Source organism: Cetorhinus maximus, chromosome 25 (assembly GCF_964194155.1).
Source record: "Cetorhinus maximus chromosome 25, sCetMax3.hap1.1, whole genome shotgun sequence".
NCBI classification, from domain to species: Eukaryota; Metazoa; Chordata; class Chondrichthyes; order Lamniformes; family Cetorhinidae; genus Cetorhinus; species Cetorhinus maximus.
This window is the reverse complement of record NC_135903.1, coordinates 9,017,638-9,042,169: the sequence shown is the minus strand read 5'-3', so window position 1 is coordinate 9,042,169 and position 24,532 is coordinate 9,017,638. Positions and strand designations below refer to the sequence as shown.

General features: G+C 42.9%; 1 protein-coding gene and 1 long non-coding RNA gene across 11 annotated transcripts in view; one reads left to right on the top strand and one right to left on the bottom strand.

The window, feature by feature from the left end:
• The window catches only part of srcin1a (SRC kinase signaling inhibitor 1a), a 382,976-nt gene that overhangs the window by 147,343 nt on the left and 211,101 nt on the right, over positions 1 to 24,532 (bottom strand). The window lies entirely within an intron of this gene.
• On the top strand, positions 2,810 to 12,732 carry LOC144667864 (uncharacterized). The gene is made up of 2 exons (XR_013573388.1): positions 2,810 to 3,633; positions 12,658 to 12,732. It is a non-coding gene; the product is annotated as an uncharacterized LOC144667864 (long non-coding RNA).

Sequence of the window (24,532 nt, the reverse complement as noted above, 5' to 3'; positions counted from 1 at the left end):
TTAATAAACTCTTCATTCTGTAATATGAAGTCCTGAACTCTCAGCCCTGATGATCAAATCTTGCGTAGAAAGATTTCTGTCCCAGTGCAAGATAAATCTGAGACAACCTGGGATTGAGGATATTTGGTTAGTAGTCCCAGTTGATATATCATGGAGCACACAAGCAGCAAAAACGATTAGACAAGTTGATGGGACAGCATTAATGCAAGAGTTTTTAGCTCCATTTACCAGAGATGCCAACTTAACGCTTTATAGAAAGCGTTGAGGACACAACTACCAATTGGTGACGGTCACTTACAAATGACCTTGTATGCCACTCATGTATTTGCTATTTTCTCATGGGAATCATTTCAACTTTGAAAGTTCTCCCCTACTTGTGGCTCATTTGGTAGCACTCTTACCTGAGTTAGGGAGTTGTTGGTTCAACGCATCCTTCACCTCTCCGGACACTCCAGCCTGAAATCCAGGTAGACACTCCCAGTACAGTACTGAGAAAGTGTTGCATTGTAAGAGGTGCACTCTTTCAGATGATTCCTGTCTGCTCTCTAAGGCGATTGCAAAAGATTGCATGGTGTGATTTTGAAGAAGTAGCAGGGAACTTCTCTCTGGTGTCCTGGCAAATATTTATCCTTCAATTAACATCTCAAAAACAGGTTAACTGGTCATTATCACATTGCTATCTATGGGAGCTTGCTGTGTTCAAATTAGATGCCGTGTTCCCTACATTGCAACTGTGACTACATCAAAAGTTCTTCATTGTCTGTAAAGTGTTTTGAGATACTGTGAAAGGTGCCATTTAATTGCAAGGATTTCTTGCTTGTTCATACACAGTATCTAGCTAGGGTCTGCTTGGAGACGGCAAAGAAAAACCATCTCTTGCTTCCAGACACAAAAATTCGAAGGTATGTGGAGTGGTAGCTTGATGAGAATAGCTTACTCAATGTCAGAGTGCAGCCTCTGCACTGCAGAAGAGGAAAAAATTCCAGGGTTCTGAGGAAAGGACAGGGGAATGGGACTAATTGGATAGCTTTTTCAAAGAACCAGCAACACAGATAACACGGGCCTTCTGTGTGATTCTCTACATAGCAAGGCAGCAAGTGAAAGAGCGTAGGAAGACCAGAACCTTCAGTGGACGGTGGAGTCAGATGATGACATGATAGGCCCAGATCATGCACAGTGCTCCCCACTGGAGACACTAGCGTGTCCATACGGAAAGAAGTGTCAGAACCCAAGATGTCATGATGGCTACAATCAGAATATGGAACTGAAGTGATTCCACTTTGAGTTATTCCAGCATCCCAACATTAAAAACTGTATAGTTCCTTGCATCAGACCTCATCCCAATCAATGGTAGAGTTGCCAACTCTGGCTGGGATGTGTCGGCAGAAGTGATGTCGCGGAAAGAGGGCGGCATGGTGCGAGCGGGTTCTAAAGGAGCACGACGGAGGAAAACACATCAACTCCAATGAGGCAAACGGGGCAAATTAGCAGCGAGGGTGAAGAACCATTAAAGTTTAGCGGGGAAAAAGGAGCTATACTCACGCTTAAGGGGCCTGATGCAAGATCCGACACCATGGTTTCAAACGGGGATATTAGGGAGCTGCTAAAATTGGGGAGGAAATACATTGCTTTTCCCTCTGTGTTTTTGAGGAAAAGATCTGAGGTGGAGTCATCCAAACCCCCGCCCCCACTTGTGCAGCTCACACTCAAACGAACCGCCGCTGCTCGTGGCCCCAAGGAAATTCAAATCCCATCGCAGCCCGCCAAAGTCCCAGCCAATCAGAGAGCTCCTGGCTTTTTTTTTCCGGTTTAAGGTTTGAATTTGATTGGCTGGCTTTGCGCTGGCTGTGATGTCACTGCGCGCCGATGCCTCGTGCTGGGAGTTGGAGCTTCTTTGCTGTTGCTGGCGGTTGGTGCTGGTCCAGTTGCGGCCCCCAGAAGTACGTGCGTGCTCCCGGCTTACATTTCATCTCATCACATCGCCAGCCAAGTACGCAATCAGATCACCGTTTTCAATCGGTTTTCAAAGAATGTAAAAAGTAATGTGTATTGTATTAATTTATCTGCTTAAAATATCCTTTTAGAATCTCCTGGATTGCTTTCAAGAGCCACTGGGAGGCAGGTGCCAATTCCGGTTGACTCCAGGCCAAACCGGGAAGGTTGGCATGGGCCAAAATGAAATTCAGCAACAGGTGTTGTCTTCACTCAGTCGGGGTTGTGGGAGTAGCTGAGTAGCTCACAGAGATCTAGCATGGACACAGTGGGTCGAATGGCCTCCTTCTGTGCTGTAATCATCGTGTGATTCTAATCATCGTAACCCTCCTCTTCCGAGTGCCTTCATTCTTGCTGGATTGTGATTCCAGGAGCCAAGTCCTCCTCCAGTAGTTCATCTAAGTTGGCCTTCTTTACACGGGACCCCAGAGAGCAAGTGCCACCTGGCTATTTGATAATGGGGGCTGCACAACAAGTTTTCTCATGTGACATCCAAACTGCTCATTTTGCAGCAGGGCTGGCTGAGTGGGAATTAATTGAGTGATTACTTTCTCGCCTTCTCCACCAGCTCAGGATCGCTGAGATAAATTATAACATCTTTCGTGACAGCTGTAGCGCAGTGGGTAGAACTCTCGCCTTTGAGTTACAGTGCTGAGAGTTCAAGTCCCATTCCAGAGCTTGAGCCCAAAAGTCAAGGCTTACACTCCAATGCAGTACTGAGGGAGTGCTACCTTGTTGGAGGTGCTGTGTTTCAGATGAGATGTTAAACCAAGGCCCACCAGCCCTCTCAGGTGGATGTATAAAATCTAATGATGCTGTTTCAAAGGAGAGCAGGGGAGCTATCCTTGGCATTTTGGTCAATAGTTATCCTTCAATCAACATCAGTAAAAGAATCTGGTCATTATCACAATTATTTGTGGGAGCTTTCAGGTGGAAGGCCATTGCTCCTGGGGCTTTCCCACTGGCAAGATGGTCAATGGCCTTGTACGATAATGGGCTCACTGTCCAGTTCCTTTATGACAGGAAAGTCTGGAACGGCAGTGAGATCCTCGCCTCTGACAACATTCTCCGTTGTGTAGAATTTGAGGGAGTGTTCCACTCACCTTTCTATGTGCTTGCTAGGTTCAGTAAAGATCATCCATGTCTTTGTCTTCAAGGGGGCTGATTTGGTTGCTGCTGGCCTGTTGCTTTCTTGATTTCTTCTTAAATCCTTGTAGCATCCCAGGATTCAAAATCATTGTATGCATTTTTTACATTCGTTCACGGGATGTGAGGGTCACTGGCTAGGCCAACATTTATTGTCCATCACTAATTGCCCTTGAGATGGTGAGCTGCCTTTTTGAATCACTGAAGTCCATTTGGGGTAGGTACACCCACAGTGTTGTTAGGGAACAAGCTCCAGGATTTTGACCCAGCGACACCTTCAAGTTGACCAGGACTGGAGTCAATGCATGGGAAGTTCTCACTGCTGATGGGAGGGCCTGGAGACAAGCAGCCAGGAAGGGCATGGAAAAAGTAGAGGGCAAAAGAAATGACCAGATTGTGGAAAAGAAGGCCTCCCTTGAAGGAAGGGTCTGCCAATCAAGAATCTGCCTCTAAAGCCACAGATGACGTTCAACGCTGAAATGACATACACCGAGGGTGAAAATAATATATATATATACATAAATTATATATGTGTGTGTGTGACCGAGAGTGAGTGTGTGTGAGCGAGAGTCTGTGTATGTGAACGAGACTGTGCATGAGTGAGAGTCTGTGTGTGAGTGAGAGTGTGTGTGTGTGAGTTGCTGTGTGCAAATTGGCTGTGTTCCCTATATTTCAAGAGCTTTGAGACATCCAGTGGTTGAGAAAGATGTTATATAAATGCAAGTTTTTCTTGCTTCGAAATAGCTGTGCCCACTAACTGAGCACAACAGTAAGTACACTTCAAAAGAAGTACTTCATTGGCTGTAAAGCCCTGTGGGACATGCTGAGGTTGTGAAAGGTGCTATAGAAATGCAAGTTCTTACTTTATGGTTTATATCTCAGTAATGCGCCGCTCACACATTTAAACCTAGAAAGTGGAATATTTTGTTTTGACTTAGATAGAAAATCGTGAAAATATGCATTTAAAAAATGGCAGCTGCCATTGGTGAAAAGTTTAATGCTCATTGGTGTCACATTGCAGATCCTACTCATCTCATTGAGAGATCGCTCCCTTTATGTAAGGACTTAACCCGAGGGGATAATAAACACTGACTGCATTTGAACATGATAGAAGCAAGGTATTGCCCCTCTAGACTGGTAAAGCAACCTCGGTTCTGTAATAATGTGCAATAGGAATACTCTTTCCATCATTTCAGTGGCCCAAGGGCTGATGGATTGATATTTGGCAAATTAGCCCTTTTTATTCACAGAGAGTTACAGAGATGACAGATGCCTGCTTCAGAGAAGGCAATATCCAGTTTATGTGGGCGATGGGACTGTTAATCCTTGCTGAATACATTATTCTGTTGTTTAGCTTTCCTTTTAGTATGACAACAATGAAAACTAAGACAGCCAGCTTTTGTTACATTGCCCTTTGTATAATAACATAATCTCTGGAGGATTCTCCAGGCAGCTCAGCATTCCTTCGAATAAGTACTTCGATGTAGAGAATGCCTACCTCCTCACCAAAAAACATCATTTTAACAGACAGCATTGGCATTTTTATCTTGTGTGTTTGAAAGTTCTCCCCTGATGGCCAAGTGAGTTAATTTAATGAATAGCTGAGCCATGCAGATGTGAATAACCCCAAATTCAAGCACTGGCCTCTGCTGGATTATTTTATCTAAGCTCAGGAGGTCTTTGGTGCCAGGGACTTAGGAGAAAGGAAGATATTTGTCCAATGCTGCCCTCTCCATGGGTTTACTTTTGAACTTGGTTGAAAACTTACCAACTCTTTTGGGGAGGGGAGGTGGGCACAGGGTAAAAACCAACTAATCTGGGGCAAAAATTCTAACAATGAACTCATCCTGTCCAAATTGGGCTAGAGGAACAGAGGGATATGCAGTACAGCTCACAAAATGTAGAGGTGCTGTTTAATAAAGCTATTAAAGAAAGCAAAAAATACACGGGCTAATTTCTAGAGGGATGAGGTTGAAACTTAGAGAAGTGTTATTAAATTTGTATTGAAGCACTGCCTACAGTCCTGGTCTCCGTATTATAAAAAAGATACAGAGACACTGGAGAGGGCTAGAATGAGATTTACTCGAATTATAACAGAATTACAAACAGTTGCTTGGTAGTACAGAACTTGAATATTGCTCAAATGAGAGACATCATGTACTGATCAGGACGAATACAAGAATGCTGAATTTTAAACGATCACAACAATTTATGCTACAGTAGAAAAGGGTGCTGATTGGTTGGCAATTTGACTCTGATTGGCCATAGCATTGCCATGGAGAAGGCAACCTACCACACAATTGAACAACGTTGTGTATGAATTTCAGTGCTGGTATGATGTCAGGTACTTAGGCCGTACATCCCAGTGATTGGCTGATCGAATCATACAGCAAGGTCCTTTGGTTGCTCGTAATAGGCAGAGTACAGACCACACTCAACCAGCCCGCGCTTGTAAAACCCAAAACATAATGTCTACTGTTAGATGTGATCCTGTGATTGGGCAGCACTCGCTGAACAATCCTGAGTGCACTTGTAGCTACACTAACAACCAATTTAAGAAAATCAGTCGAGCTCGTAGCGTGGTTCATTTATGCTTACTAGAAATGACATACATTCATATGCAGGAACCCGTTCTCCACAAACAAAAGAATCATGTTCAAGCCTTGAGCCTTTGAATTACCCGGGTTCTTGGGGAGCTATAGTTCCCTGTTGCTTTCTTCATCGTAATGCCTCAGCCAATCGGAGTCGACATGCCAACCAGTCAGCACCCTTTTCTCCTGTAGTATAAGTTGTGATTATTTGAAATTTGGCATTCTTGTGTTTGTCCTGATGAGTGCAAGATGAAAAGCTTCGGCAACATGTCTCTCTTTTCAGCAATATAGCAGAAATGAGTAGTCAAATCTATCAGAGAATAAAATGATCAGCGTGGGGATCTTTTCTCTAGGAAAAAATACTGGGAGGTGATAGAATAGAGGTCTTAAAGATTATGGAAGGGTTTGATAAGGTAGATGTAGAGACATTGTTTCCACTTGTAGGTGAGACCAGAACTAGTTGTCATCAATAGTAAATCCAATCGGGAATTCAAGAGAAACTTCTTTACCTAGAGTGTGGTGAGACATTATGGAACTCGCTATCACAGAGCGTGTTTGAGGTGAACAGCATTGATGCATTCAAGGAGAAGCCAGATAAGCACATGAAGGACAAAGGAACAGAAGGATATGTTGATGGGGGTTAGATAAAGAGGGTTAGGTGGAGGTTCGTGTGGAGCATAAACACAAGGACCAGTTGAGCTGAATGTTTCTGTGCAGCAAACACCCTGTGAGATTCCAATTATCATTGTACTGGTTTGAAAAGAAAATAGACAGACATACCTTGGTGATCACAACAAGCCAAAGAAGGGGTTTGGCCATGAATTATGGGAATAAGATGATTGTCTATTATGGTGAAGGGTTCAGTACTGGACGACACAAATAAACAAAAGTTAGGAATTAATAAGGGCAAGTCAGAGTCAACTTTGTCACCCATAGACTAATGAGCTGGGGAATATGTTAACATGGAAGTCTGGTCAAATGGGCAGCAAAATTGATTTTAAAGATAATTAGATGCATTCCTCTGAAGGAGGGATAGAGAGATGTGGCGGGGCAGATCTATTGACTGCCCCCAATGGCCTTTGCCTGGTCTTAAAAATTTGTACAATACAACAGTTACTGTGCTTCAAAAGTACTCCACTGGTTGTGAAGTACTTCAGTACCTCCTGAGGGTGGGAAATGAGCTTCAGTGTCAGCCTCAGTTGGTAGCACTCTTGCCTCCGAGTCAGAAGGTGTGGATTCAAGTCCCAGTCCAGCTGAATACAAAATCGTGGTGACCTCTCCCAGTGTCTTTCAGGTGGGACTTTAAATCAAAGCTCTGGGTGGATGTAAAAGACCACATGGCACTGCTTTGAAGAAGAGCAGGGGAGTTCTTCCCAGTGTTCTGGCCAATATTAAAACCAACAACATTAACAAAAAGGTTATGTGGCCACTACTACATTGCTGTTAGTGGGAGCTTGCTGTGTGCAAACTGGCTCCTGCATTGCTTACATTACAGCAATGACTACACTTCAAGCAGTTCTGTGACACAGGACTCTGTGCTCTACGGGCTGTTCCCAGGGACACACACCGAGACAAACATCAACTGCAGCTGGAGGATCATCAACTCGGTGAAAGACGCGCTTTGGTCTGCCCGAAACTTGTTGGTCTTCCAGCACAAAGAGTTGTCCCCGACCGATTGTTGCGGACTGGCACAATCCAAAGTCCAGGACTACGTGCTGAGGGACGCACTAAAGCTTGGGGCAGCTGCCGCAAAGGCGCAATGGGGAAGGGTCGCTGTCTAAGACCTTTCTACCACAGCGCACCGAGAGACTGGGAACTGTTTAGAGCCCCTCGGGCTGTACAGATCAAAATGAAAGGCTGTAAATGACTGTAATATTGTTTGTACTGATGCACCTGGTGATACATTTTGTAAAAGTTTAACCTGGATTGTACCCTTGTAATGTTGTTTTTGAAATGGTTTTGAATGTGATTGAAGATTTTTATGAATAAAGTATATTTTTACAAAAAAAAAAAAAATGACTACACTTCAAAGGTTCTTCATTGTCTGTAAAGCACTTTGGGACATCCTGAGGTTGTGAAAGGCGCTACATAAATGCAAGTTTTTAATATCCTCGTGCCATCAGGATTTCTGATTTTGAACAGGATGTTTTATCAACTAGATCCCTTTCAGGATTTCGCTGCAAGCAGAGATCAAGAGCCTGTATTATTTAGAGACAAAGCCTTGTGAATTTCTCCAGCGTATACATCTGCTCTGACTGACAACAGGTTTGCAGATCTGCTGTTTTCACGTGCGCATGAAGCGCTGACACAATGCAGCAAGCAGCTTCGAACATTCCTGCTGTTCTGTCATTCTCCCAGCAGGCAGATCAACACAGTAACTACATCCTTAAATATTCAGAGATTTCACATTAATTAAACCGTCCTATGGAGAGGAAATGCAGGAAAAGGCAGAAGATGCTGAAATTACACAGCAGGTCTAGGAAAGGAATCTGAGAGGTTAATACTTCAGGTGGAATTCTTTATTTATGTTTGCTATCTCAGACACTGACTGACCTGCTGTGTAGTTCCACTGTTTCTCCCCTGAATTCAGATCCCCAGCTTTAAATAGAAACAATGTGCAGTGTGACGGGGAAACGGCAAGAGATTGGCACTAAGTTAAAATGCTCAGAGAGCCGGTGCAGACATGATGGGCTGAATGGCCTCCTACAACGTAACAATTCTGTGATTTTTATTTTATGTTAAATCTCTTCTGGGTAGAAAGGTCTGCTGGATAGTTTCCTGTTGCAGGACAAATTCTAAGCTTTCTTACTTGCTAATGGTATTTCTAACTGAGCTGTACATGAATCTGTTTAAAATGAGGAACCTGATTATTTGTGAACTTAAGAGGGTTGTGAATCTTGGCAATTCTCTACCCCATAGGGCTGTGGATGCTCAGTTGATGAAAATATTCGAGACTGAGATCAATAGATTTTTTGGACACTAAGGGAATCAAAAGCTATGGGGATAGGGTGAAAGTGGCGTTGAGGTAAAAGATCAACCAGGGCCTTATTGAATAGCAGAGTAATGACCTACCCTTGCTCCAATTCCTTATGTTCTTGTGTTCTGTCTTTGGCTGCAGTCCTCCTCGGTGTGTTAGCATACTCTGCTGCCTGAATCCTAACTCCAAGTCCCATTCATCATCACCCTATGTGCTCACTTACCTACATTGGCTCCTGGCTAAGCAACGTCTAGATTTTAAAATTCTCTACTGCTGAGGAGGACAAGGGCAGCAGAATCATGAAACCGCCACCACTTGCAAGTTCCCCTCCAAGTCACACACCATCCTGTCTTGGAACTATATCATTGTTCCTTCACTGTCACTGGGTCAAAAAACCTAGAGCCCCCTTTCTAACAGCACTGTGGGTATACCTACACTACGTGGACTGAAGAGGTTCAAGAAGGCTATCAAGGGTAATTAGGGATGGGCAATAAATGCTGGTCTTGCCAGAGATGCCTGTGAATGAATAAAAAGTCCTTCCCCTGAATTATGGGTGCTATAGGAACGGTAATAGGCCATTCAACCCCTTAAGGCTTATCTGCTATTTGTCAAAACCAGATCAGGCATTATCTAATCAAAGTATTGGGTGCATTTCCCAGTATTTGGGTTGACAATGAAGGTGAGTGTTGCAATTGTCTGGGGAATAGAAGGATTGGCTCACTTTGAAAATGATGCCTTTTGCCCTTTGGAAATGGATTATTTTTCTTTATATTTAAAACTAGCTTCATTCTGCCGCATATAATCCATGACTGGGAGAGCTTTTTAAATAACATAATAGCAAATAGGGATTCCAAACAATTCCAGTCAAAACTCTGGACAGCAATTTGTGTAAAATCTGCCCAAATGCTGTTTCCATAGACAATCTACCCACCCTCATGTTCCCATAGACACTCATCCCCTCCAGTACCCCTCCCCATGTTCCCATAGACACTATACCGCCCCCAATCTACTGCTGCTGTTTCATCCCTTCTCTCCAAACTACCACTTTTCTCCCACTCCTGTTCATGTTGATATTCTCTTTTCCCTGCTCTTCCCCGTCTCTTTAGTGACATTCTCTTTACCTCAATTACATCAATGTGCCCTCCTTACCACCCACCCCTCCCCCCCACCCCGTACAAACCACACTTGGCTACTCCATGCTCTGCAGTGAGCTCTTTTGCTAGACTCTGTCCCATCCTACCCTTCCTCCATTCCCCCCACCCTGCCTGCATTGCCTGTCACTCTCCATTCCTCCAAGTGTTGTGCTTAGTTTCTCTCTTCTTCCTCTAACCCTCCAGGCTTCCCCCCAGATTCTCCCCTCTAACTTTAACACCCAGAAATCCTCCCTATTACTTCCCATTACTCTACACTACCCCACTAGTGCTGCTCGAACACAATGCAGGAACCATTGTCGGCCAGCAAGCACAGGGGTGATAGGTGAACAGGACCAAATATATTCAGATATAGGCAACAGAGTTCTGGATGAACTAAAGTTTACAGGTGGTAGTGGGATGGCTCTTTCTCGGATTGCAATGACTTGTTGTTGGGCTGGCTGTGACCTCCTATCCATTCTCAACTCTCCAGCACCACTCCCCACTATTAAAATACTCACCTTCTCATTCCTCTATATTTATGTTGGGATGGCAATAGGCTGGTCAGTAAACATGCACTAAAATCAAATCTCCTGCACTCTGGGTAAGTGATCATATGCCTTGTGTGTGGGCCACAGGTTGGGAACTAGCATGGGTAGTTGGCTGGCTGATTGCCTTATACACAAGTATATTTGGTAATGTATCACATTACATTAATCAGGAGGTAGCCCTGGGCTGTGCAGAATAGACCAACCTGAAACCATGTTGTTCTATTCTTCGACTGATGTAAACATGCAGCCTGTCTGTCACTTCCATTGCCTCTTGTGCAGGGCTGAACTCAAACACACTGCTGTTTGAAGGTGCAGAGCACAAATAATTGAGAAAGCTATAGCTATAATTACACAGACTTGTCAGTTCAAAAACAGCAAAGAGCAATTAGCAGCAATTCTCACAACAGGGTGAATGATAAAAAAAACTATTCTGTTTAAACCTAAGAATGGGAGTGAAGCAATATTGTATTTGAACTAAAATCCATCAATGTGCATTATTCCAATAGATGGGTCCCTCACTATAGCCCTGCCTGACTCTCAGATAGCACACAGGAAAATCCACAATACAGAACTGCATTGGGGAAACAATAGGTCTTGTGGCATGTTACACAATAGTATGGTAGTCAGAAGCATGTTGCTATTAGGGGCATTATGGGGTTTTGATACCATTAACCCTGAGATTAATTGACATCTTTGTGCCTCCTAACATCCTCAGGATTTCTCAAGTACTTCAAAATCCAGTCAATTATTTTTTGATGTACAGCCACTCCTGTTGAGTAGCCAAATGCAGCAGCTAATCTGCACACGGCAAGGTGCCGCAAACAGCAAATAAAATGCATTAATCTGTTTTTGGTGTTGTTGGTTGAGGGAGAAAAGTGGGCCAGGATGCTAAGAGAACTGCATGCTCTTCTTTCAATGGTGTTTTGGGATCTTTATCATTGAGCTGAAAGACTTGTCAGTACTGCATTGAATTGCTAACACATCTTAGATTATGTCATGCTCAAACCTTGGAATGGGACTTGAATTCACAAACTTCTGAGTCAAAGGATCGAGTTGACAATCAATATTAGTGTTGGTCTCGTCACTGACTGATGCAATCACCTGGTGCGCTGGTTAATACACTCCTCCCTCAGCTAACAGTACAAAAACAATGTAATTCGTTATTCAACTCACTAGTCTTAGCAGTATCTTGCTGTTTGCCATATGGCTGCTATATTTGGTTAATTAACTACTGCAACAGAGGAATTAACTGCACACAAAGTGCGTTGAGCCATTTAAGTGACGCTCTAAGGTACTTATAAGAGTTAAAGTTTGTGCTAGCTGTGAGTGAGTTGGTAGCACCCTTGCCTCTTAGCCAGAAGGTTGTGGGTTCAAGTCCCACTCCAGGATGTGAGCACAAAAACCCTTGGCTGATACACCAGTGCTGCACTTATTGGAGGTGCCAGTTTTTGGATGGAATGTTAAACTGAGGCCTTGTCTATCCTCTCAGGTGGATGTAAAAGATTCCATGGCGAAGAAGAGCACTGGAGTTATCCCTGGTGTCCTGGCCAATATTTATCCCTCATTTAACAGCACAAAAAATAAATTATATGATTCATTATCACATTGCTGTTTGTGGGATTACAACATCTGCAGCAAGACAAGAGACCAGTAGGAGGGGACGAAGAAATGATGAAGAGGTTCAAAACTCCTCATTTAGGTTTCTTCTACGCTGCTTGCAGAACACCTTTCAGCTCATAACAATGCTCAATCAACAGTTGATATTAAGGGGATGGATTAAGACAATTAGTGAAATAATGTGCAGCTTCAGGACATTCAATGCCTGAGATTTAATAAAGCATCCACTAGCTATTAGAATTTCATTAAGTAACAGGAACACGAGAGCAGTAAAGCTCTCTGACTCTTTCTCCCCTCCTTTAAGATACTTCTTAAAGCCTCTTTGACCAAAGCTTGGTGTCAGTTTCTGTCTTATTACGCTCCTCTGAAGAACCTTGGAATATTGTACCACACTAGAGGTGTGATATAAATGCAAGTTGTTGTTATAATGTCAAGCTTCTACAAATCATTGTGTAGAATATTGCAGCCAGCTTTGGATGCCTTACTCTTGGAAAGATGTCGACAACATGAAGAGGTTGAGTTTGATTAAAAGATGCTGAGGGCGAGAGACTTTACAGAAGGAGAAACTGAGACTCTTATTAAAGCAGAGAAGGATAAGAGTCCTGATGAAAGGCTATCGACCTGAAACATTAACTCCGTTTCTTTCTCCACAGATGCTGCCTGACTGGAGTGCTTCCAGCATTTTCTGTTTTTGTCAAGATCAAGAAAGAGATCTCATGATGTTGAAATGATGGGAATTTTTGACATAAATAGGGAAAATCTATTTCCATGGCAATGCGATTTGGGAACTAGCGTATATAAATATGACGCTGAAAGATGACAGCCTCCTCATGGACAATAGAAATTACAGGACTTGGGTTTGGATCTAGAGTGGCAGCAGGATGATAGTTAAAAGAGAACATGGTGGCTTCTCTTTGAATTTGATCCCACAGGGCCACTTTTATACACTTTATACGTAAGTGTTGTAAAATAGCAAGGATGTTTGGACATATTTCAGCATAACTTTGAAAAGAGGAGAAACAGCTCTGTCATATTATTGGATCTCTGCATTTCAGACTAGACGGGACACCAAGGCCCATCTGCCTCCTCAGGTGGATGTATAAGAACCCATAGACCAAAGAAAAATGGAGGAATTTACCTGCTCTATATTTATCCCTCAATGGATTATCTGGTCATTTATTTCATTTTTTTTCTTTATTGTTTCATGGGATGTGGGTGTCACTGGCAAGTCAAATATTTGTTGCCCATTCCTATTTGCTGTTGAACTGAGCAACTTGCTAGGCCATTTCAGAGGGCAGTTAAGTGTCAACCACATTGCTGTGGGTCTGGAGTCACATGTAGGCCAGACCAGATGGCAGATTTCCTTCCCTAAAGGACATTAGTGAGCCAGATGGGTTTTTACAACAAACAGTGATAGTTGTGGTCATCATTACTGAGATTAGCTTTATCATACTAGATTTATTATTTGAAATTAATTCCACCAGCTGTTGTGGTGGGATTTGAACCCCTGTCCCCAAAGGATCAGCCTGGGTCTTGAATTACCAGTCCAGAATTACTATGCCACCATTTCCCAATTATTGCTTGTGGGAGCTTGCTGTGCACAAATTGATTGTTGCATTCCCCACATCACAATGACCACAGTTCAAAAGTACTTCATTCCAGCACTTTGGGCTATCCTATGGCTGTGAAAGGTGCTACAGAAATGCAAGTCTTCCTTTCTCATTCTTTCTTTGATCCTCATTCATCCCCAACAACAGTCACTGAATCTCCCTGTCCTGTTGCTCCCCATGCCATGCATTGCCCACACCCCTCTACTTCGCTAATCATTGCCCAGCATCAATTTAAAAACATTGTTTACCCAAAGATTTCATTGGTAACACTGGCATAAAGCCAGTGGGTGTCCACACAGCCTGGTCATTAAAGAAAAACCTTACAGAGAGGACAGAAAGAAAACTATCAAACTGTTCACAACAGGATGATGCGGGAGATAGGAAGCATGAGTCATTAACAGCTTCCCAACCAATCACCAGCAACACCATACACTGCCCATCAGGCCCATCATTGTCTATGACCAAGATCAAGGTCTGTATCTGGCTTGTTAGGCACAACAACAGTGCAATGTTACACATTGAGGGTTCAGCCCATCAACTTCAGTTCCTCTACAACCAGTGAACCGAGATAATGGATTGAAGCATTCCAAAGTATTCAGTCCAGAGACTGGAGTAACTCAACAATAATAATACCATCTGGGATAAGAAATTGGCTGAAGAGTCAGAGGCAGTAGATACTTGTTAGGGCAGTGATGTCAGGGTTGTACTAAGCAGAGTATCCCAGAGATCAGAACTGTGAACCCCATTGTTATTAATTTACATTAACAAGTTGGGTTCAGAAATGGAAAATTGGCCAGAGAATTTTAAACCAGGGGCACAGTCAATTTTGATGAGGTACCTAAGAAATTACAGAACAAGCTAAATAAAAGCTATAAATGGGCTGAAGAGTGGCAGATGGAATCTAATTCAGATGAAAATGGGTTACCACACAATGAGTAAGTGAGTAACAGTTACTCATGAATAGGGTTGAAATAGCAAGGATAGGATCACGAACTCTGGCTGCACCTATTCTGTGAAATTTCATCACGACATTCCATCTTCAACCACCCCACTCCAAGTTGCTGCCATTGGTCACCCAACAAGTCCATCCTCTTAGCACTCTGCTTTCCAAAGCCAATTAGAAAGCAAACAAGCCTCTTCGTTGCTTGAATACAATTAAACCACCTTTTCCCCCATTTCTAACAAGTGGGTGCAGGAGCAGAGGGACTTCTGTGTGTATGTGCATAAGTCATTGAAGGTGGCAGAAGAGGTTGAGAGAACAGTTATTAAAGAATATTGTATCTTAGGTTTTATTGATAGGGTCATAGAGTACAAGAGCAAGGAGGCTATATTAAACTTGTATAAAACACTAGTTTGGCCTCAGATGAATTTTGCATTTCTGGGCACTGCATATTAGGAAAGATGTGAAGGCATTAGAGAGAGTGCAAAAAAGATCCATGAGAAAAGTTCCTCATCCCTGGAACCACAGTAACAAAGATAGATTGGAGAAGCTGGGACTGTTTTCCTTGGAGAAGTGAAGACTGAGAGGGGATTTGATAGAGGTATTCAAAATTATGAAGGGTCTGGACAGAGTAGGTAAGGTGAAACCGTTCCCACTTGTGAAAGGATCAAGAACAAGAGGGCACAGATTTAAGATAATTGGCAAAAGAAGCAATGGCGACATGAGGAAAAACATTCTCACGCAGTGAGTTGTTAGGAGCTGAAATGCACTGCCAGAGAGTGTGGTGGAGGTAGGTTCAGTCGAGGTTTCAAAAGGGAATTAGACTGTTATCTGAAAAGGAAGAATGTGCAGGGCTACGGGAAGAAGGCAGGAGAATGGCACTAAGTGAATTGCTGATTGAGAGCTGGTGCAGACACGATGGGCTGAATGGCTTCCTGTGCTGTAACAATTCTGTGATTCTGTACATTCAAGGGAATACAAGCCTGGTCTCCATACCCTCATAATTTAATTTTTTTAATTTCAGCATTTGTTGCCAAGGGGAAAAAAACAAGTTTTTTTTTTAAAAAGGGTTGTAATTTCTTGCCACAGCAATTGTCAGTCCTCTCTTTTCTCCACTGATGATGCAGTAGCATAAATCACCTACAGGCGATACATCTTTCGCAGCTTGCTAATATTGGATTTCACCCCTTCTTGAGCATTTCCTACTCTGCAGAAGACAACACCCTTTTAAGATGTTACCTGGATTCTGTGAAAATTGGCTTACATTTCGAGAGTCCCTTTAAATTCTGGATCTCTTTTTAATAAAAAAAAATGTTACAAATCTGAGCAAGTAACAGCAACACGCTCTCTCACACCTCAATGCAGGCTATTCACTCAATGCCATACAGCAGTTATTCATTCTACAGCTGCCTGTCTCACTGATCTGTTCCATGGGTTATCCATGGGACCCTCAATGAGCCTGGCATGGGAGGTTCACCGTTAATTGGAAGCTGACTCTGTTCCTGTGTGAGATATATTAGTGTGCGATTGCACAGACATCAGAGTGGAGCTGAAATCCAGCCTCACCCTCCAATCTGCACACACATTACCTCTCACATCCATCACTTAGCATGATCCTTGCCACTAGCCCTAATGGTCATTAGTAATTCATCCGATTCAGTTCCATCTTAACACTGTTGGATCTGTAAAATAGAATCATCCAATCTCGCGTCTCCCCTGTGGCATAATAATTCAAAATATTCAGACCCAGTTACAAGTGGCTCCAATGAAATTTGTGACGACTGTTCTCCCAGTGGATGGCTGAACACAGAATCAGCTGTCAATCACTGTGATAGCAACACTACCCTGCAGACTGCAGAACAGTCTAGATTCTCTTGTATTTTTTTGTTGGACTGCAGATATAAGTGTAATCTGTTTCTGGATATCTCGTAATTAAATTAACACAATTCCATACGATTCAATAAATTTGTAACAGATCCATTCAGTTTAATGGGATTGTAATCTCACTCTAACACAGATCCACTCAGTTTAATGGGACTGTAATCTCACTCTAACACAGATCCACTCAGTTTAATGGGATTGTAATCTCACTCTAACACAGATCCATTCAGTTTAATGGAATTGTAATCTCACGAACACAGCTGCATTCATTTTAATGGCTTTGAAATCTCACTGTAACAGCTCCTTGCAACGTATACAAACCCAAAATACTGCAGAAAATGGAAATCAGAAATGAATATGGAAAATACTTAAAATAGTCAACAGATCTGGCAGCATCTGTAGAGGGAGAAAACCAGAGTTAACGTTTCAGATCAAACACCTTTCATCAGTACTCTGAGGTCATTGATCTGAACCGGTAACGCTGTTTCTCCCTCCCCAGATGCTATCTGATTCGCTGAGTATTTCCAGCATTTCCTGTTTTTATTCCACTTATTGTTTGCAAACCATCTTACTATAATGCAGTTCAACTCAATTGAAAGGTTGAAGTTTAAAACATCACTAAAATCAATGGAAGTGTAATATGATTCACTAACATGCCTCCATTCAATTCAACCCATTAGCAACCTGTCTCACTGGAACACACCTATAATCAATACAATGGGATTGTAATCACTATCACGACAAGCTCAAAGAAACAGTGAAAGTCAGAAATATTTGATAAGGTGACTCAGTATGAGTCCAAACATTAGTATTCTAAACATTAATAACTGATTGAGAAGCAGTGACAATTATAATATTCTTAATGTTGTTCAACTAATACAGAATGCAAAGGTCTATAAAATACAAGCTTTATTGGAACACACCTTACTGCTCTGACTACATCTTCCACAATGCTGCATGAGAGCAAATCATGTAATGTTGCATCACTTCCTGTGATGCTGTACACAATATCTGATTAACATATTAAACAGTTAGAATTAACCCATTAAACTACTACTCCCCCCAAGTCTCTGATTTCCATTTCTACATTGCAAAGATCAAACAATCCATAACTTTAAACTCTGGTGTGTTGCAGTCCTTAATCTTGTTTTTTTCTTAGCTCCCCTTCTTTCCTCCATTCATCTTATATGGACACCCGCTGTGGTGGTTTCATGGATCTATCAGAACAGATCCTCATCTTTGTAGGGGATTGGGGTATGAGTCAAGCAGATGGTCTTTCAGACTCTGCTGGACAGGAGAGGAATTAGCAGATGACTCAGGTTCACCAGTCAGGTTGCCATCTGGATTGTTGATGAATGAGGTTACAAGGTCTGGGATTCCATGTGTTGCAAACATCTCCTTTAGTGATGTAATTACTGCCTCAGAAGTGTGAACCCTGTGGTTGCTTGACTTCTATCCATCTGGAGTAGTGATCTACTACAATCAAAAACATCTATGTATTCAAAGAGGTCCATCCCAAGATGTTCCCATGGTCATGATGGGAAGAAAGATGACATCAACTGTTCTCTTGGCTCCTGATGATGAATAGCACAAGTAATGCAGTTTGATATCTTTTCTTCCAGCAACTTTGAGCGACTTGGTCATCAAATGGAATACCTTGCTCTGGCTCGATATTTTGTGATGCCTAATTGTCCTTGGTGCAGTTGTTGCAGTTTATTGAGTCTCAGAACTCTCGGGATGATCAATCCCTTGTCACAGATGAGTAAATCATCAACTACACTAAGGTATCCACTCTGTTCACTGTATTGTCTGAGAATGGGATCGTGTGATATGAATGCTGGCCATTCTTTGATGCAGTAATCTTTGACCTGAGCACATTCCTCATCAGGTTTCTGTGCATCTCTGTTTTTGTTCAGTTGCTGAGTTGTTGCTGGTAGAGTTGTGGTTGCTGTTAATGCAAGGAGGTCCCCAGCATCACAGACTTCAGCCAATTTGATTCATTCCACGTGATATCAAGGAACGGTTAAAGGCACTGGATACTGCAAAGGCTATGGGCCCTGACAATATTCTGGTAATAGTACTGAAGACTTGTGCTCCAGAACTTGCCATGCCCCTAGCCAAGCTATTCCAGTATAGCTACAACACTGGCATCTACCATGCAATGTGGAAAATTGACCAGGTATGTTCTGTACACAAAAAGCAGGACAGATCCAACCCAGCCAATTACCGCCCCATCAATCTACTCTCCATCATCAGTAAAGTGATGGAAGGGGTCATCAACAGTGCTATCAAGCAACACTTGCTTAGCAATAACCTGCTCACTGATGCTCAGTTTGGGTTCTGCCAGGGTCACTCAGTTCCTGATCTCAATACGGCCTTGATTCAAACATGGACAAAAGAGCTGAACTCCAGAGGTGAGGTTAGAATGACTGCTCTTGACATCAAGGCAACATTTGACAGAGTGTCAAGGAGCCCTAGCAAAACTGGAGTCAATGGGAATCAGGGGGAAAACTCTCTGCTGGTTGGAGTAATATCTAGCACAAAGGAAGATGGTTGTGATTGTTGGAGGTCAATCATCTCAGTTCCAGGACATCACTGAAGGAATTCTTCAGGGTTGTGTCCTCGGCCCAAACATCTTCAGCTGCTTCATCAATGATCTTCCTTTCATCATAAGGTGAGAAGTGGGGATGTTCACTGATGATTGCATAATGTTCAGCAACATTCGTGAGTCCTCAGATACTGAAGCAGCCCATGTCCAAATGTAGCAAGACCTGGACAATATCCAGGCTTGGGTGACAAGTGGCAAGTAACATTTGTGCTACACAAGTGACAGGCAATGATCATCTTCAACAAGAGAGAATCTACCATCGCCCCTTGATGTGCAATGGCATTACCATTGCTGAATTTCCCACTATCAACATCCTGGGGTTACCATTGATCAGAGAGTAACTCACGTCCTGACTCCCCAAAGCCTGTTCACCATCTACAAGGCACAAGTCAGGAGTGTGATGGAATACTCCCCACTTGCCTGGATGAGTGCAGCTCCAACAACACTCAAGAAGCTCAACACCATTCAGGACAAAGCATCCTGTTTGATTGGCACCTCATCCACAAACATTCACTCCCTCTACCACTAACGCATAGTAACAGCAGTGTGTACCATCTACAAGATGCACTGCAGGAACTCACCAAGCCTTCATAGACAGCACCTTTCAAACCCATGACCATCTAGAAAGACAAGGGCAGCAGGCACATGGGAACACCACCACCTGGGAGTTCCCCCCCAAGCCACTCACCATCCTGACTTGGAAATATATCGCCGTTCCTTCACTGTCGCTTGGCCAAAATCCTGGACCTCTCTCCCTAACAGCACTGTGGGTGTACCTACACCACATGGACTACAGCGGTTCAAGGAGGCAGCTCACCTCCGCCTTCTCAAAGACAATTAAGGATGGGCAATAAATGTTGACCTAGCTAGCGATGCCCACATCCCGTGAAAGAATTTTTAAAAAGGTTTCTATCTCTTCAACAAGGGCTACATCACCTTGTTCAGGCCTTGCCACTGGGATAAGGGAAAAAGCATCCATCATTCCCAGAACATACTCTGGGCGGAAACATCCCAGATTTGCACTAAGTGCGGTAGCAGGCAGGTAAAATGTCAGTACTTCCTGTTCAAAAAGTGAGTAACTCTGGTTCTGAATCACATACAATATCTCTGTAATTTTCTTCTCTCGATATTGGAGGGTTGTCTTCAGTTCTCCTATAACCTTGAGTTCTATCATGCCCATATAGTATTTTGCATGATGGCTGAAGAGAGTCTCTCTCCAACCATTGTTCAACATCCAAAAGAACCAAAATTGCTGCATCTGGGTCTAACTTAAAGTGCGTTTTGTGTCAGCACTCCAGTAGCTTCTACTTGGTTCCAGGATCTCTCCAAGGAAATGCACCTCAATATCATGGATATCATCTGCTTTATGGATTTTGCCACCTTCGAAGGCCTTCTTTTGTGCATATTTTATACAGATGTCTTGCTACAGTACAAAGCCTGGAAGTGACTTATCTTTCCATATAAATGGCATCCAACCTCTTTTTCCTGCCACACCAATTACAGTTAGCTTGGACTGTTCATGGATGCTCTTCCTGTCTCTCCTGCTTTTTTATGACAGCTTTTCCTTTTTTATATTTGACATACCCTACTGAGTCAGTTGCTTTTGGGATAGGGCCCTCCCTGACAGCTCAAACCACAGCTCGATTCTGTTTCCACACCCCAGCCTGTATGCACAGTTGGATTGTCTTTGCTAAGGTTTCTGTAAGTGGTCAGACAAAGGCATCATCCAACACCCACGACGATTCTTTCTCTGATCAGTTCATCTTTCAAGCTGCCATACTCTCAGTCCTCTGCAAGTCTATATAGGTCATTTATGAATGCATCAACACTTTCCCCTTGATGTTGGGTATGTTTGTTAAATTTAGCCTGCTCAACAATGATATTCTTTCTCAAATTCCTGCTCTTGCTCTCCCAGCATACTCTTTAATAGTTCTCTTTTTTGACCAACTATCTGGTTAGACATAAAAGAAAGGCTTGTATTCATATAGCACCATTCATGACCTCAGGAAGTCCCAAAGCACTTTTCAACCAATGAAGTATTTTTTGAAATGTAGCCTCATGGAGGTTACAACAGGATTTCTGCCATTTCTTGGCAAGGATATGGCTGCAACGTTATTCACTCACTGAATATAAGACCATAAGTCATAGGAGCAGAAGTAGGCCATTTGGTCCATCTAGTCTGCACCGCCATTCAATGAGATCATAGCTGATCTGATAATCTTCAACTCCACTTTCCTGCCTTTTCCCCATAATCCTTGATTCCCTTACTGATTAAAAATCTGTCTATCTCAGTCTTGAATATACTTAACGGCCCAGCCTCTACAGCCCTCTGTGGTAAAGAATTCCACAGATTGACTACCCTCTGAGAGAAGAAATTCCTTTTCATCTCTGTCTTAAACAGGCGACCCCTTACTCTGAGGTTATGCCCTTTGATCCTACACTCTCCCACAAGGGGAAACAACCTCTCAGCATCTACCCTGTCAAGCCCCCTAAGAATCTTATATGTTTCAGTCACATGGGTTGCCTCTCATTCTTCTAAACTCCAATGAGTACAGGCCCAACCTACTCAACCTCTCCTCATAAGAAAATCCCTTCATACCCGGGATCAACCTAGTGAACCTTCCCTGGACTGCCTCCAATGCAATATATCTTCCCTTAGATAAGGCCATCAAAACTGTTCACAGTATTCTCGATGTGGTCTGGCTAATGCCTTGTATAGTTTTAGCAAGACTTCCCTATTTTTATGCTCCATTCCCTTTGAAATAAAGGCCAACATCCCACTTGCCTTCCCTATTACCTGCTGAACTCGTATGCTAGCTTTTTGTGATTCATGCACAAGGACCCCCAAATCCCTCTGTGCTGCAGTTTTCTGCAGTCTTTCTCCATTTAAATAATATTCAGCTCCTCTATTCTTCCTGCCAAAGTGCATAATCTCACATTTTCTCACATTATATTCCATCTGCCAAGTTTTTGCCAAATCACTTAACCTGTCTATATCCCTCTTAGACTGTGTCATCCTCACCACTTGCCGTCCCACCTATTTTTGTGTCATCCGCAAACTTGGTAATAGTACATTCACTTCCCTCATCCAAGTCATTAATATACATTGTAAATAATTGTAGCCCCAGCAGTGATCTCTGTGGCACTCCACTAATTACAGGTCGCCGTCCTGAAAACGCCCCCCTTAACCCAACAATCTGTCTTCTATTAGCAAATCTTCTATCCATGCTAATATACTACCCCCAATACCATGGCTCTTACCTTACTAAGTAGCCTTATGTGCAGTACCTTATCGAACACCTTTTGGAAATCCAAATATATTACATCTACTGGTTCCCTTTTATCTATCCTGCTTGTTACCTCCTCAAAGAATTCTAATAAATCTGTCAGGCATGATTTCCCCTTCATGAAGCCATGCTGACTCTGCTTGATTATATTATGCATTTCTAAATGCTCCGCTATTACATCCTTTATAACAGACTCTAACATTTTCCCAATGACGGATGTTAAGCTATAGTCACATGATTTTTGTCTCCCTCCCTTTTTGAATAAGGGTGTTACATTGGCAGTTTTCCACACCTCTGGGACTTTTCCAGAATCTAAGGATTCTTGGAAGATTACTACCAATGCATCCACTGTCTCTGTAGCTACTTCCTTTAATATCCTAGGATGCAATCCATCAGGTCCAGGGGACTTATTAGCCTTTAGCCCCATTCGTCTCCCTAGCACTTTCTCTTGTGATAGTTATTGCATTTATTTCCTCCACCCACCTTTTGCCCCTTGATTATTTAGTATTTTTGAAATGCTATTAGTGTCTCCTACTGTGAAGACTGATGCAAAGTATTTATTCAACTCCTCTGCCGTTTCCTGGTTCCTCATTATAATTTCCACAGCCTCATTCTCTAAGGGGCCTCTGTTCTCTTTGGCCTCTCTTTTCCTTTTTATATATTTAAAGAAGCTCTTACTGTCCATTTTTATATTACTTGCTAGTTTACCCTCAAAGTTTAATTTCTCCCTTATTTTTGGTCATCTTTTGTTGGCTTTCAAAGCTTTCCCAATCCTCTGGCTTACCACTAATCTTTGCCATGTTGTATGTTTTCAATTTGATATGATCATTAACTTCTTTGGTTAAACGTGGTTGATTTATCCCCTTCCTAGAATCCTTCTTCCTCACTGGGACATTTGTGAGTCATGAAATATATTTCTTAAATGCCTGCCATTGTTCAGTGTTAAGCACTACACTACACCATAACATATAAGAACATAAGGGGCAGAATCTTTAGGTTGGTGTGCAGGCACGCGCCTGACTCACTCAAGCATAAAATAGAGCGTGATGACTTCGGTCGAGCGTCCTGATGTCATCCTGCGATCGTGCGATATTTTGGACAATGGGCACACGCAAAAGTCGGAAGCACGCCCACCGACAATTAAGAGGCCATTAAAGTTCTAATTGTCCCCAATTTTTTGTGGTCTGTCCAACCTTATGGTTGGCGGACGGGCGAATCTGCATTTTATATTTTTGATGAAACCTCATCCAAGGACGTGATGAAGTTTCCATTATTAAACTGAAAAAAAAATAAAAATGCATGGACAGAATTTCTATCATGTATATGTTCAGGTGACTGATTCTGATACGTGGACATTTTTTTCCGAATTTTAAAATCTTTATTCATTGGTTTTAAATTCTTTAGCTCCCTGAGGCAGCTCTCTGCCTTCAGGGAACTTTCATTCCGCGCTCCCCCACGCCCGCACTTACGTCAACACCCGCCCTATTCCCACCCCTACCCCGGCAGTACTGAGTTTTTCAGTGTACATTTCACACTAGCTGGCCGTTAATTGGCCAGCCAGCGTGAAATTGCGGTTGGGGGCCGATCGCAGGTGGCGGTCTATTCCCCGGCCGTTCCCAGGCCTGCCAATCACACACGCACGCTAAAATCCTGCACCAGGAATAAGAGCAGGAATAGCCCATTCAGCCCCTCAAACCTGCCCCACCAGTCAATAAGATCATGGCTAATCTGATTATGGCCTTAACTCCACTTTCCTTGCCTGCCCCCAGAACCCTTGATTCCCTTGTCTATCAAAAGCCTCCGACGCTCAATCCTGTAACCCTTTTAGTTTATAGTCTTACACATACATGGTAGGATTTTCCACACCTGCCCGCCGCCGCGATCTTCTGGTCTCACCGCAAGTCAATGGACTTCTGGCTGGGGCACCGCCTCGCCCGTGGTGGGTCCCACCCGCAACGGGGCCAGAAAATCCCAACCAGAGAAGGTGAGAAGAGAGGATCTCATCCATACAGTGCTGGCTGATGTTCCATTTTATCTGATGGTTCAGCTCAGTGACGATACACAGTGGGAGTTGGGGAGAAGGTGTGGGGAATTGAGTCTCGGGAACAGCTTCCACTTTCCTCAGAGCCTTTACTTGCTGGATAGCATTCTCATCTCTCAGTCAGAAAACAGTAAGTTCATGTTCCATTCAGACACTGCACT